Here is a 14,463-nt window from a genome sequence, read left to right as displayed (position 1 = left end):
CAGAAACTGAAGCCCAGAGAACTTGAGTAAATTGCCAAAGGCCATATAGCTAGAAAGTAGGTTCAAACCTAAATATATCTGACTCCACAACCATCTAGTTTGATTCTTTGACTATACCATGCTGACTCCAATCCTTACCACAATAATGAGTTCAGAATATGTTGATGGTTAGGAAGGTACTTATTTTAGTAACCCTATATTTAAAACCATGGAAATGGGCCATCTTGCAAATACAAACAACACTTGTAACTTCTCCCCGCACTTTTACAAGTCATGGAACAAAAGCCCAAATATCAGGAATATGGGAGAATTCTCATGCCAGGATTCTTCAAGGCCTGCCATCACTGTCCAGATAAGCTCTTGCTAGGGCTCTGGAAGAAGGGTGGAAAATGAAAGTAGTTCCCCACAGGAGCACTGAACAATCGCTGGGAGAACAATCTTCACCTTGGATGGAGTGTGAAATTGAAGGCAGTTGTCACCGGGGCTGGGACCACCTCGGGGTCTGCTTTAGGCTAGAAGCACATGAAAGGTAAAACAAATCATTACAGTGTAGCAACTGTCTCCTGTCTGCTCAGAATGACGAAGTCATTGTGCATGGGTTTATTTGTAGCCAGAAGACAGGAAAATTATACCTTATCATGTTTTTCTCCTCTGACCTTTATAAATAATGTGCACGGCAACTACAAGTAAAAATTTTCATGATTTCCCCTGTGAAATACTCCACAACTTTCCGGCCTGGGAATGTATTTACTTCTGTGATCGAAATCTTCTCCCTGGTTTGCATTAACTTTTTACCAAAACTCTGGCCTAGAAGTTATCATTGGTTGAAAGCCAGCTAGTCAACAAGAACATTTAAGGGTTTAAATCTTTGTTTAGGCTCCCCTTTCTAGGAATTTAAATACAAAATGAGACATTTCAATGTTCTGAAACGGTATCTGTTTCTTTCTCTCAGCAGCTTCTCTCTTCTTGACTCCTTTTCCACATCTTCCCCTAGCCCTGCCCCCTCCTGCTCTTCCCTGGGGGGTATGTCTTCCTCCCTCTTTTTCTCTCTTGTGTCTCTCCTCTCACCCCTGCCCCAGCCGTCTCTATCTCTCTCCCCATTCTCTCCAGTCTTTCTTAATCATTTTGATATTTGTCAGATCCTTGTGGCTTTATTAAGCCAGGCAATTAGTTTTTTTTTTTTTTTTGGTCTAATGTCTTAAAAGATAATTTCCGCCAACTCCCCAGCTTCCAGTGTGCATTGGTGCCAAGATCATCCAGAATGTTTACAATGCCGAGAAAATTAATGGCGGCTTTCAGGCACAAACTCCCTCTGCTTCCCTCCCAACGCCTCTGAACTTTTGCTCAGGTCCACCCCATCCTCTCCTCTTTGGTGCGCCAGGGACAGAGATGTTTGTCTCTGTCTTGCTTCCTTGACCATCCCCTTTGAAAGTTTTTCCTTCTTTGCCTAGAAACACTGTTAAATATCTTTAACATTCACGTGTCCCCTGCCTTTCCTTTTCGTCCCTCCCCTCACTACCAGCCTTGAAACAGCAGACTGTCCTCACTGTCCTCTCTCCTCTTTCTCTCCTTTGTATTTCTACGGATTTCTACCACCCCATGCATCCCACCATTCCTCAAAAATTGCTTTTGCAAGATCAATCACATATTTGGTATCATTAAATCTGATAGTCTTCTTATTTCCCAAAATTGATACCACTTGAATTTTCTGCAATCTATCGCTTTTATTGACCAGCCATTTCAACTTTCTTAAAACTGTTCTGGCCCTTAGTTTTCATGACACAACTTTCTCCTGGTCCTTCAAACTCTGTGTTCTTTTTACTTCCTGCTAGGGTTTCTACACCCTTCACTTACTTTGTTCCATTCTCCAAGCTTTCTTTCCAGTGATGCTCTCCTTGGTTGCTTCTCCTCTCCTCCCTTCCCCTATGAACCCCCCACCCCTCATTTGTCTCTAGGGCTTCCAGAACTTCACTTGTCACTTTTAGACTGATGTTCCCTGAATGCAAATCTGCCCCAAAGGCACCTGGGGGGGGGGTTTACAAGTCTGGGGACTTGGGAAACAGAATTTTCATAGACATAATCTGGCACAGTGGCAATATATTTTGGTTGTAGTAGGGGAATGGCAGAACAGAGGAAGATATGGCCATTTCAGATATACGTGTGAATTTCTAGACATACCCAATAAGAGTTGGGTAGGGGTAGCACAGAATTTTCAGGTGGCTGGGGTTACATGTTATGCAGATTGGGGTAAGAAATACAGGATACTGTTTACAGTGTGATCATATGGACCATCTGGTTTGGTGAAGCTTTGGTAAAATCAGATCACAAGGTCATTTTGACAGATATGTAAACTGAGTGCCCTTGGGGGACTTCAGAGTCAGGGCAGGTCAAAAGCGTCCATCTGTGCACAGAGCACAGTTCATAAACTCTTCCGAGAAGGGCCACTGATTTTCCAGCCAGGATGGCCACTTCTAGGGAGGTTTGTGACAATATCACATCGCAGGTTGTAGGGCCACAGTTTTCAAGACTGGTTGCAGCTTGTCTACCATTGTGAGGAAGAGAATGTGGAGTGGGGAATCAGACCTCCATGGGAAGCCGTCAGAAACAAGTCCGTGCCCAGATGAATTCATCTGTGGTGACCCTGCAACCTTAGTTTCTGATCTTGTCTTTTTGTCAGATACGTGTTCTTGTTATGCTCGCGATTGTTCATTTGATTCCTAGTTTTGTTTCCTTTGATTAGAGTTTGTAACACTGTACCTCTAACATTAACTGCACTTAGACTTGGCATCTTCCATAGTAACCTAAGTACAGGCACTTCATTTTGCTGGTGCAAAATAAATTCTCAATAAATGGAGAAATTCTGCATGAGAAGCAGGATCTTGCAGTGGTCCTAGTTAACAGCTATGATGTAACACCCCTTGCGATCTTACAACTATATGTGAAATTTATCTAGTTCAGTGGTTCTCAAACTGTTGTGGGCACCAGAATCACCTGGAGTGCTTATACAATCACATAAGTCTTGGGCTCCAGTCCCAGAGTTTCTAATTCAGTACACCTGGAATGGGAAGTGAAAATGTGCCTCTCTAACAAGCTCCCCAATGACGTTGCTGGTTTTGGGATTACACTTTAAGAAAACTGCTCTAATTTGTGGAGTCCCTTTGAAAAACAGTAGAAATTGGTATTATCTCAAGTACCAGCAGTTATACATAGAAAACTTTTCAACAGTATTTTCTTTTCCTTCTACTTTTTTCTTTATGATTTTTTTTCTTTTTCCCTTTCTCTCTGCTTCTGTCCCTCCTTCCCTTCTTTTCTTTCACTAAATCCCCACAGAACATTTTCCTGCTGTCTAGCCAGTGTGTGGTTTGGGTATGGAGGAACCAGTATCCATTCATTCCTGGCCTCTGGACCCAATAGTAGAAGATTCCTAGAACTCAGATAGATATACAATGGATCTAATTGAAACGTTGGAGGTTTTAGATTCCAAATTAGTTTGCTTTCCAAAGTCAAAGTAACAGCATGGTCTCTGGGGGTGGGGGGAGGGAGGGTTGCCACTGAAAACATCTTTACTCTGAGCTTTTGGCACAACTTAATTCAAGGGTGGGAATCTGAACATGCTAAAATTCAAAACAGGATCCTTCAAGTTAAAACACATGTAATGTCAGTGAACCATTTCTCGAGATGTTACCTTTTGTCCTCTATCTGTTAAGTATAGTAAAGCCTTGCCTAATCACATGAAACCAGCCAAACCGAACCATTAATTGCAAGAAAGTTGATCTGAGCAAACAAACAAATTTCAGAGATTTATTTAAAAAAAAAAAAAAAAAAAAGAAGATGGACTTTGGGGCCTGTGTACATACACTCAAGCTTTTACATTTTCATATATAATTTTGGACAACAGAATTCAGTATTATTAATACTCAGAAATGCCAAACTAAAACTTCAAGCTTTCAAGAAAAAGAATGCACTAGAATTGAATACTAAAGGCAGAAAGGTAGGGGACTTATTATTAAATAAAAATAAGTTTGAAATTAAAAAAAATGTTTCAAAAATAAATTGAAGAAAAGGTTTTCTGGTTAATCCTGAATAAATCAGGAAATATAGGAAACTGGAACTTTCCATTTGAGAGCATTTTGTTTAAATATAACTCTGTCCTTGTCCTTCAGCCACTTAGATTCTGATTTAGCTCATAATCTGAGGGCATCTCTACTGACAGGTCCTGAACTAGGTGCTCTCAAATATGTTATGTATTCATCCTGAGCAATTCTGAGAGGTTGAGTTGTAGCCACTGGATGGAGAAGCGCAAATTCAATTTTAGGATATCCGCTGGTATAGTTGAAAGACAACAGGTATTCGAACTGGGAAAACCTAATTCAGCCCCATGTTGACCACATGCAAGCCTGTGAATGTTTGGGTGATACTTCAGCCCTTCCAAGTCTATTTCCTTGTTTGTAAATTTAAGAAGAAATGTCTCTTGCAAATCTATCTTTCAGAGTTGTTTTTCAGATTAAATCAGAATAAATGTGGATTCAGGTCCAAGGTATCATCATGAATACATTTTTCTTACAAAAGTGAGTTTAATCTTAGGCAACAGCAAAATCAGGCCTGGTCATTTTGAATGTAAACCTTTATGTTTTTAAGAAACAACTTATACAAAGGATAAGAGCATGTTCTTTGCAAGCAGACTAATCTGGATTCAAATCCTTATTATAAAATGGACTTAAGTAAGCCACTTCTGTTAAAAAATCATTAAAGAAGACAATTTAGGCCATACAAATAAACTTTATTTAGTACTTCATGAAGTGAACAGTCTCCTTCCAGAGAACTGCAAAATGGGAAAGAAGTCAGAAAGGTTTTTATAGGATAAAGTATAAAGAACAGGAAGAGAAAAATAGAAAATATATGGTTGGTTGAGGCCACGTAGTCAACCTTGTTTGGGGTGAAAATGCCCAGAGTTGGGTTGGCATTTGGGGATTGGCTGACTGGATATGTTGCCTTTCTGGTCAAGTGGAAAATTTACCAGGACAGGAAAGTTATCTAAGTTTCCATTTGTTGATGCAGCACTGTGATATTGTGATTTGTAAGACATATATATATTTGGCCACTCAGATGGCCATGAACTCTGGGAAGCGGAGTGGGTCTGCAGCCATTGGCCAACGATTTAGTCAATCATGACTATGTTATGAATCCTCCAAAGAACCCAAGTGGACTGGGTTCTGAGAGCTTCTGGAACATGGTGAACATGTTCATGTTGGTGAACATGTGAAGATGTGGACAGGGTGGCACACCTGGGAGAGGGCATAGAAGCCCCTAGCCCTTCCCCCATACCTCACCCTTTGTGTCTCTTTATCTGGCTGTTGACTCCTTCCTTTATCATATCTTTTAATAAACTAGTAAACATAAGTTAGTATTCCCCTGAGTTCTGTCACTCACTGTAGCAAATTAAAAGAACCTAAGGAAGAGGTCACTGGAATCATCTGTCTGTAGGTGGTTGGTCAGAAGCACAGGTAACAGTCTGGAGCTTGTGACTAGTGTCTGAAGTGGAGTTCAGGGGGCAGTCTTGTGGGACTGAACCTATAACCTGTGGAATCTGATGCATTCTCTGGGTAGATAGTGTTAGAATTCAGTTGAATTCTTAGACATCTTGCAGGTATCTGGTAATTATTTGGTGTTGTGTGTGTGGGCGGGGAAGGGGAACCATTTCCCACATTGGAATTGGGTCCAGGAATCAAAAACGAGTTATTCTGGGCAGGAGTGGCTCCATCTTGAAGCTAGAAGTTTTTCAACACTCTAATTTCCATGAACTAGTTTTCTTCATCTTTAAAATGTGATCATGATAGGGGCGACTGGGTGGCTCAGTCGGTTAAGTGTCCGACTTCAGCTCAGGTCATGAACTCACTGTCAGTGAGTTTGAGCCCTGCATCAGCCTGTGTACAGACCGCTCAGGGCCTGGAGCCTGCTTTGGATTCTGTGTCTTCCTCTCTCTCTGACCCTCCCCCGCTTGTGCTGTTTGTCTCTCAAAAATACATAAATGTTAAAAAAAGTTTTTTTAATGTGCTCATGATAGCCACTTGGTTGGATTGTTATAAGTCTTAAATAGCAATAACTTCACATCAGAAGTGTTTAGTGTAGTGCCAAGGAATAGTAAATGTTTAACTAATGATACTCACAGCATAAATTCTCTTTCTGGCATCTATTGCAGTGGTGGTTGTATTATATAATCCATGTCGACTCTAATTTGTACTTGACACAGATCAGAGAGGATTTCCCTTTACAACAGAGCAAAAGAGGTGTTGGGTGGGAATAAATTGCTGAATGGAGTGAGGCCTCTGATGCTTTGAGCTTCCCCTTGTGACCTTGAGAGCACCTTTTCTCAAAGTGGGAGTCCCTATGAGCTGTAGTTGTTAAAATAAAGATTCTTTAGCCTTACACCTCTGTGTGTATCTCTTATAGTGATATGTATATATGCATACTCTTTTTCATATATAAATATATAATACTTTGTATGTATAAAATATATATTGTATATAATATATATTATATATGTAAAAAATATATATATAAAACTTGGCAGAAGACTTGAGGACTAAAAGAGGCATGTCACTATATACATATTTATATATATTATCTTATATACTATAAATATATATAAATTAATATATATTTAATAATAAATATAAATATGTATTTACAGTATATATTGTATATATAACTTGAAGAGACATGTCACTATATATGTTTATATATATAACATATAGTATGTATTATATATAATATATACATAATAATATATTATTATATAATTAAAATATAATATAATATAATATACATATACATATATTGGAAAACTGGTAGTTTTTTTTCTTTAAAAATTTTTTTTTGACATTTATTTATTTTTGAGACACAGAGAGAGACAAAGCATGAGCAGGGGAGGGGCAGAGAGAGAGAGGAAGACACAGAGTCTGTAGCAGGCTCCAGGTTCTGAGCTGTCAGCACACAGCCCGATGTGGGGCTCAAACCCACAAACCATGAGATCATGACCTGAGCCGAAGTCGGTTGCTCAACCGACTGAGCCACCCAGGCGCCCCTCTTTTTTTTAAGTTTTTAATGTGTATTTATTTTTGAGAGAGAGACAGAGAGAGACAGAGAGACAGAGATAGAGAGAGAGATGGAGAGAATAGGGGAAGGGCAGAGAGAGAGAGAGGGAGACACGGAATCTGAAGCAGGCTCCAGGCTCCGAGCTGTCAGCACAGAGCCTGATGCGGAGCTCGAATTCATGGACTGTGAGATAATGACCTGAACTGAAGTTGGACGCTTAACCAACTGAGCCACCCAGATGCCCCAGAAAACTTGCAGTTCCTTAATAAAACCATTTACCTTTAGCAGTTGAACCTATATTTACTCTGATACAGAAATCAATTTCTAAGTATTGATCCAAAGGAAATGAAAGTGTATGTCCACTAGGTCTGATACAACACTGTTCATAGCTTTATTCATAACACTTAATCAGTCCACCTTCAGGAAAACAGGTAGACAAAGAGTACAATATTCACATAATGGAAAACTACTTAGCAATAAAAAAAGAGTTTCTGATACACCTAACATGAATTTCAAGAACATTAGGCTGAATGAAAGAAACAAGATGCAGAAAGAGTCCCCACTTACTTCATGGTTACTGTAGGATTACATTTACATAAAACCCTGGAAGAGGTAAAACTAATCCATAGTGACAGAAGCCAGAACAGCGGCTGCTTTCGAGGATGAGTGGAGAGGAAGGGTGGGAACGGGCATAAGGAAAACTTCTGGGATGATGGAAACATTCCGTATCTCGGTAGAAGTTTGGGATACATGCATGTCTGCATTTACCAAAACTGATGAAACTGTACTTTTAAGATCTGTTTATTCACTTTATGTAAATTATACCTAAATGTTAGAAATATTGCATTTGAGTAAATGCAGGCTTGTGCTGGGTTTTGAGAAGAAGAGGAGCGTGTGTGTGTGTGTGTGTGTGTGTGTGCACGTGTGTTGCTATGCCCACTTGGGAAAGAATAAAAAAAGATAAAAGGTACTAAATCAGATATACTCTTACTTTTAAATTTTCCTAAAACATCCCTTAAAAGCATAAAATGTTTTTGCTGGGAACACATAAAGATAACAATATTGGTTTTTACTTTGATCTGGATCCTTACCTGGCAAGTACCTAAGTGTCAGGGGTAGTAAACATGACCAGGTGTTGCTACATTATGGGGAACGATTGTCCTGTGATCGCTTGAAAAATTAAAAAATCCCAAATGTTACCACTGTAGTCAAGTTCAAAATGTCAGTGTCATTTTCCTATCCTGTAATGAAAAAAAAATCACTTTTTTGGTCTTTGAAATTAACTAGGTCACAATCACAAAGAGGTGCATGGAAGAGTTTTGCTCAATCTACTTTCTTTAGCGGCCCAGGTAGACAAAACATTGTTGGTTAAAACTCTGTGGGTGCAAAAGTTATATTTTGAAGATTTGTTCTCTTTATAGTGCTAAGAACCACTGCTGGCTGTGGAATTATTGGTGTGTTTGCATTGATGCTGGTGGTTGACCATTAAGGGAAGCATTCAGATGTCTGTGGGAAGACTCAAGAGAAAGGATGGCAACAGATAGCATGTGGTTAGAAAAACAAAGCCAAATATTGTGCAGTAGAAGCCCAAGCCCAACCGAAATAGAGCTTTCCACAGACAAAGTGGGTTTTTTGAGCCCCAGTGGTTAGGTTTAGTCTGATTCTGTAAGATATCAAGGAACAATGCTTAGATATATTCAACTGTGGTGGGCATTTGTGGCATTTCTTTTCTAGCTAAAGAGATAATTTTTTTATACTTGCTTACTATTATTACAGGCTCAATTAACTGTGGGTTCTGCTAGTAGAATCAGAATTTTAGTAGGACAGGAATTCTAAATGGAAAACAATCAGGGCAAATATTAGACTTTAGTAAGCAAGTTTATACATTGATTGATATTTTTTAGTAGCCACAAGACTGTGATCAACATTATTCATCATTTGATTATTGTCCATTCATAAAATTGTGGTATTTGAACCATCTCTGCACTGCGAAGTGGAAGAAAACAGAATTGGAAAGAATTCTGAGTATACTGGCAATATCTCTGCAAAACCCTAACATGAATTCAGTGTTCATTATTATGGTAGCACTTTGCATTCTTTATATCATTAGATCCTTCCTGCGATACTCTATACATTTTATATACCATATACCTATGAGGAAATGAGGCCTTAATTGATTTATGTCATGTTCCATCTCTAGTAGGTGACAGATTTACTAGGACTAACCCTAGGATTTGGGGATCCAAAAGTCATGGGATAACAGAAAGCCACCACTAAAAATTATAGCATGCCAGTGGTAGTTTGGTTGTTCAGTCTGCATACATACAAAACAATGATCCAATTGATATAATTCTTATTGGAGAGTAATTAGACTACAGTAGTTGAAACCTGATTCAGTGAAAAGAGATGAATTAAGCATTCCTCTATATGTGTTCTCTTTTCACGCATGGCTATTAGTATCTATAGCAATTTACCTTGGTACAGATTTTTTTAAGTCTATTTATTTATCTTGAGTGTGTGCGTGTGTGTGTGTGTGTGTGAGCGTGCAAGTAGGAGAGGGGCAGAGAGAGAGGGAGAGAGAATCCCAAGCAGGCTCTGCACTGTCAGCACAAACCTAATGCAGGGCTAGAACTCAGTAACTATGAGATCATGACCTGAGGTGAAGTCAGATGCTTAACCGACTAAGCCACCCAGGTGCCCCAACATTGGTACAGCTTTTAAAAGTGTTTTCAGGGGCACCTGCAAGGCTCAGTTGGTTAAGCTCCCAACTTTGGCTCAGGTCATGATCTCATGGTTCATGGGTTTGAGCCCCATGTCGGGCTCTGGGCTGACAGCTCAGAGCCTGGAGCCTCCATCGGATTCTATGTCTCCCTCTCTCTATGCCCCTCCCCTGCTCACACTCTGTCTCTCTCTCTCTCTCTCTCTCTCTCTCTCTCTCTCTGTCAAAAATAAGTAAACATTAAAAAAATTTAAGTGTTTTCACAAACATTCTATTTCTTTTCAAACTTACCAATAATCATAGGCTGAAACAGGATGGGCATTATTATTTGTATTATTGTTGAGATAGAAAACTGAGGTTCAGAGAGCTTTAGTAACTTCCCAAGATCAAACAACTAGTTAGTGGCAGTTCGCAGTGAAAATGAGCTACTTCCACTTTCTGCTTTCCAGCACACCTTTTTGCAAAGACTACTATCTACAAATGATCTAGCTGTTTCTTATTCACAGGGTTGGAGAACTATGTTGGTAATCCCGCCACATTACCACAGTGTAAGCAGCTCTAATGAGCTCTAATCGCCAGGAAATGTTCTTTTCTCATTGTCATCAACAATGACAGGGAATGTGGGACTGTTTTCTTACATTCCATCATTTGCAGCAGAGCAATATGAGGGGAAAGATCATTTTAGTTAAAATAAATGTTCAGTTGGATATAGTTAGCTCAGAAAATAACCAAACATTTTGTAAGTCTGGATTTTTTTGAAGGAATCAAAATGAGTTTATAGTTGTACTTTAAAGAGAGTCAAGGCAGTAAATATCCTAGTAATGAAAATATTCAATGAGAGATGTCCCTGGCACTGGGAAATTATTTGAAGCTATTTTCACCCTGCCATTTCATTTAGTGTTTCTCTAATGAGTGGATCATTTAAAACTGTCAGAATTTTGTTAAACCCACTAGGGAAAGCCCTTAAAGACCTCTTAATCCTGAAATTATAGATCACTGTAGCTTTCTGATAATACAGCGATTGTTAAAAAAATCCTCGAGCAGGAGGACCCAAAATATAAAACCCTTTTTCCTCCAAGGCAAGAACCAGGATTTGTGTCTGAGGTTCATCTTTAATAAAGGTCTCTTTCTTACCAATCACCAGCTGAATGAATTAACCTCCTTTATCATACAAGCCAAATCACTGCCTCCCAAAGTGAAGATCTTATTTTTTTTTCCCTCTAATTATTTCTTCACTTTGTAACCCGTCTTGAAGTTCATCTTATTACCATCACTATTATTAAAACCATGTAATGCTGATGGGCAATACAGTTACAGGGAAAGGGAAATAGGGAACAGATTACTTGGATGTAAAAGAACATTTGGTTGGCAAAGACTCTAATTGGTTTTCCCTGAAACACGCACCTCCCTTTTGGGGGGTTTTATATAGACTGATTTTGTTGATTAGGTCATCCCCAATGGGAAAACAATTGGTGCCAGAGACTCATTAGAGATGTGTGGGATCACATTCAAGGAGGAGAGGTTTCTTTAAAGAAATGGAGGACACAGAGCTGAGGAAAAAAGGAAGGACACTGCTGATTAAGAAATACGGTGTTTCAAAGAAATCATCAAAGACCCAGGACAATGAATGGCTTAAGTGCATTGATCAGATGTTGGTAGGTACATTGCTGTGAAAGAATTTAAAATCTTCTTAACTTTGTGGCAATCGCTGTCTTGATTCATTTTTTTTTTCCCTCTAGAAGTAAATTAACTGGTTCTAGACACAAAGATTCATTAGTCTAAATAATGCACTTACTCCTTGGAAATTACAACGTGCTGTCCTGCTTCCTCTCAAAGCAGGGTTTCTCAATCTTGGCCCTATTGACATTTTAAACCAGATAATTCTTTGTTGTGGGGCCTACATTGTAGGAGGTTTAGCAGAATTCCTGGTCTCTGTCCACCAGAGGCCTAGTAGCAGCCCCCCCACTGTGACAACCCAACATGTCTCCAGACATTGGGGCGCCTGAGTGGCTCAGTTGGTTAAGCATCGGACTCTTGGTTTCCGCTCAGGTCATGATCTCACGGTTTTGTGAATTCAGGCCCTGCATTGGGCTCTGTGCTGATGGTGTGGAGCCTGCTTGGCATTCTCTCTCTCTCTCTCTCTCTCTCTCTCTCTCTCTCTCTCCCTGTCTCTCTCTCTGCCCCTCCCCTACTCACACTGTCTCTGTCTCTCTCAAAGTAAATAAACTTAAAAAATTTTTTTTTAATTTTAAAAAATGTGCCCAGACATTGCCAAATGCCACTTGGCACACAAAATCACTCCCCGCCCCCAGTAGAGATATAGAGGAAGAAAATACCAATTGCAAATTATACCAGCCAGTCCATTTTGGGTGGGACTGTGTGCTCAATACCACTGGTAATAATTGCTACAATGCATTGGCTCCTCCAGTGCTGCCATCACTGGACAAACATGTCATTTAGGAAGCTTTGGTTAAAAGCACAAAAACTGAATCCTCTGGTAATTGTAAGCAAAAAGAAAAATTAAAGGAATTTCAGTCCTATGAAATGAATCATACAATTGAAGAAAAAAAAAAACTAAACAGCCAGGTATCAGAAAGGACAGGAATCAATGAAACTCTTGTCCCTTACAAAGTTTCTGTCTTCTGGATCGTGAGAAATGATGGATTAATTTAGGGCTCTTGCATTAAGGAAGTCATCTTGAACCTTATTTTCAGTCTCTGGTTTGAGATTCAGATTCCAAGAAGAAGGTCTGATAGCCTGTCCTGACTCACGTGACTATCCATTGACCAGGAGCAGAAGGCACCTTGACCCTCATTATGCAGAGACCTTAATTAATGGGGCAAATTTAGGTACTGTTACCACAAGAAGGTGTGAATGTATTCTGGGAAGAACAAAACAACCAACATCTACACGTTAAATTGTTTCAGTTGCCTTCAACTACATTGGAGAGTAGGTATTACCATTGTTTATGGATTAGTAAATTACAATTCAGTGTCAGTAACTCCTACCAGGTCACAAAGTTAGTAAATGGTTGAAACAAGATGGAAACTCAGGTCTGTTTGACTTTGAAGTTTCTACTGCTTCCTGAATAGCCTATTGTTTTTATATTTATGGAAGTTCTTAGTCTCCCATTTATCTGATCAGTCACAATCAATCAATAAATAGGTGTTTATTGAGGGCTGATGAGACCTAGCTTCTTGATAAGATGTAAATGAAATATAAACAAACTGCCAGGTAGTTCCAGCTCAGGGGAACCTACATCCTAGTTGGAGAGACAAGATTAACCATGAAGAATGAGAAAATAAAATTGAACACCAAATTATGTGATACATATAAGCTAAAAATCAAGGGAAATGTATATTAAGCTACTAGTTACACTGACAAAGAATTTGGAGGAAAATGAGGCTGATATAAAGTAGATTTATTAGCCAGGATTATGTAAGTGGGACTTGAGGTAAGTAATAAGTGATTTTCACATTTAAATTTACATCAGTGTTACATTAGTCTTGAAATTAGGTCAAAACAAAGTACCAGAAATTTATTCTCTCACAGTTCTGGAGTCTAGAAATCTGAAATCAAGATGTTGCTGGGGCCATCCTCCCACCAGAGGCTCCAGGGAAAATTCTGTTCCTTGCATCTTCCAGATTCTGGTGAATGTCAGCGTTCCTTGGCTTCCAGGGTTCCAGTGGCTCCATCACTCCAGTTTTTGGCTCTGTTTTCTCATGGCTTTCTTGTGTGTGTGTGTGTGTGTGTGTGTGTGTGTCTGTGTGTGTGTCCCTCTGATTCATTCTTATAATGACACATGTCACTGGATTTTAGGAATACCCAGATAACCCAGGATGATTGCCTCATCTCAGGATCTTTAATTTAATTGTATCTATAAAGACCTCTTTTCCAAATAAGGTAGTATTTACAGGTTCTGGGAATTATGAAATGAATGTATCTTTTGGAACCACCATTTAATCCACTACACAAAATTTGGTATAGGACAGTGGCTCTGTCCTATAACTCTGGATCTGTTACAATATAGTAATTACAGCATAGTAATTAAGCTCACAGATCTTGGAATCAGAGAGTGAGTGTGTAATTGGATTATCATTGACTTCGCAAAGCCTCAGTATCTCACATACAATAATCATAAGAATAATCCTTATTGATTATTTATTATGTGCTAATACCTGTGTAGACATTACATATGTCCTATTTAATCTTAGGAAAAATCCTTTGATGCAGGTATTATCATTATCCTCATCTTGATGAAGAAGCTGAAATGTTAGATTAAGTAACATTTCCAGAGTCATGAGTGTCATCAAAGCCATGCCTATGAACCATACATAACTGTCTTAATATTAGGTTATGACAATACCTAAATAGAATATTGCAAAAAAATATTAAAAAAGATATTGTCAGGGGCACCTGGATGGCTCAGTTGATTAAGCATTGAATTCTTGATCTCTGCTTAAGTCATGATCTCATGGTTCATGAGTTTGAGCCCCACATGGAGCTCTCCAAGGACAGTGAGGAGCCTGCTTGGGATTCTCTCTCCTCTCTGTTCCTCCCCTGCTAGTGCACGTGTGCTCTCTCTCTCTTTCAAAAATAAAAATAAACTTAAATAAAAAGATACTGTCAGTGCATTACCAGATAGTCAT

The sequence above is a fragment of the Panthera uncia genome, chromosome F2, assembly GCF_023721935.1.
Source record: "Panthera uncia isolate 11264 chromosome F2, Puncia_PCG_1.0, whole genome shotgun sequence".
Taxonomy (NCBI): Eukaryota; Metazoa; Chordata; class Mammalia; order Carnivora; family Felidae; genus Panthera; species Panthera uncia.
This window is presented reverse-complemented; position numbering follows the sequence as displayed.